The 1,764-nt window shown below is 38.8% G+C and overlaps 1 pseudogene; it reads right to left on the reverse strand.

Moving 5' to 3' along the window:
• Positions 1 to 918: 918 nt before the first annotated feature.
• LOC133771218 (cytochrome c oxidase assembly protein COX20, mitochondrial-like) lies at positions 919 to 1,273 on the reverse strand (annotated as a pseudogene).
• Positions 1,274 to 1,764: the final 491 nt, after the last annotated feature.

Below are 1,764 nucleotides of genomic sequence, written 5' to 3' on the forward strand. Positions count from 1 at the left end.
CTTGCAGATTGCTTAATGGATTCATTTCTTATTTAAAATGTTTTAAAGAACAAATGTAATAAATGTAATGCCTCCCACTCATTAACTTCTTTGGAATATTGAGGATTTTTTAAGAACTAGATCATGAAGACGATATCCACAGCACTCTCTCCAGAGAGTCAGGTAGGGAAAGACACAGCAATACATAGATTTAATGTCCAAACACAAATTTAATGAGTTGTGGATTTAAGTCAAACTTGTCACCAAAGCATATAATAAGTCAGCTAGGAATAATTACTGAATATCATGAAATCAGAATGGAAAGGAAGGATTTTATGAATACGAACTTTCTCATATTTAAAGATGGATTGCTTAGATTTCTATACACATTAAGTTCTGCTATATCTTTAAAATGAATAACAAAAAGACTATAAGTAAGATTCACAGAATAATGGTCTGTGCCATGGCTCAGCATGTTAAGCCACCACCTGTGATACCAGCATCACATATCAGAGCACTCATTCTAGTCCTGGCTGCTCCCCTTCTGATCCAGCCCCAAGATAATGCACCTGGGAAAGCAGCAGGTCACAGCCCAAATACTTGGGCTACTGTCACTCATGTCAAGAGACCCAGATGGAGTTTCTGGATCCTGACTTCAGGTTGTACCAGACGCAGGTGTTGTGGCCATTTGGGGAATGAACCAGCAATATATCTCTCCTCTCTCCTCTCTCCTCTCTCCTCTCTCCTCTCTCCTCTCTCCTCTCTCCTCTCTCCTCTCTCCTCTCTCCTCTCCTCTCTCTCTCTCTCTGTGTCACTCTGCCCTTTTTTTTTGGGGGGGGGGGGGGCGGTGGGGAGTTTGGCTTGCTTAAAGCTTTCTTATTGTATAAAATACTTCTTGTGGTTGATCCCAACTCTTCAGGGAACTATGCTTGAGATGTCTTAATTGCTGCTATTGTTGGTTTCTTTTCTTTCAGGATTGAGGTGGGCACTTTCAGGTAAAACCTTATTTGTAATTCTTTCTCTGGCAATTCTTTCCTGGATTCTTTGCTTTGCATAATTGTATCTATAGTGGAACCAGCATACTAAAGTCATCAAGCTCAATCCTCCTACTCTAATATCATAAGACCTTCTGATTCTACTAGTTAACAAAAAACATCCAAGGCCAGCCACCACAGATCTAATGAACAATATGATATTGAAGCCTGTGCACAGGGAATGTTTCAATATCTAAAATTCCTAGGAGTTCAAAGGGCTCTCCCTTCCTGGGCTTGCCAGTCTCCAGTGTGGTGGCCATGGGGACTGTTACACTGCCTTTTAATAAATAAATCTTTTTTTAAAAAAAAAAAAAGGCACATAGAATGACATTGTGTTTCTTAAAAGTTATATATAAAGGCAAACTTTTTTAAATTACTGGAAATCTTGCTATTTGAAATAAGCCAATAGGGGTTTTTTTTCTTCCCTTTATAAAGAGAAAAATAATTTAATTTTTCTCAGTTCTTATGGTTTTATTTTATCTTATATTTATGGTTCCATTTAATTATAAATATGTATTTTTCCAGTCCCATCTTACAAGTGCGAAAATGAAATGAATGAGTTTGGTTTCAACACAGACTCTCTTGCTTAACAAGAAGAGTTTTCCCTGTCTGTGACCACAGCGTGAATGCAGACCTACTTGGCCACTGAGCAGCACTGACCAGGAAATTGCCTACACCTGATAAACCACCATGAGTCACCAAACATAACAGCAAGACAGAGGGAAATCCCCTCCTCTATGGGGGGCTTATA

This window comes from Lepus europaeus, chromosome 12, assembly GCF_033115175.1.
Source record: "Lepus europaeus isolate LE1 chromosome 12, mLepTim1.pri, whole genome shotgun sequence".
In the NCBI taxonomy this organism is placed as follows: Eukaryota; Metazoa; Chordata; class Mammalia; order Lagomorpha; family Leporidae; genus Lepus; species Lepus europaeus.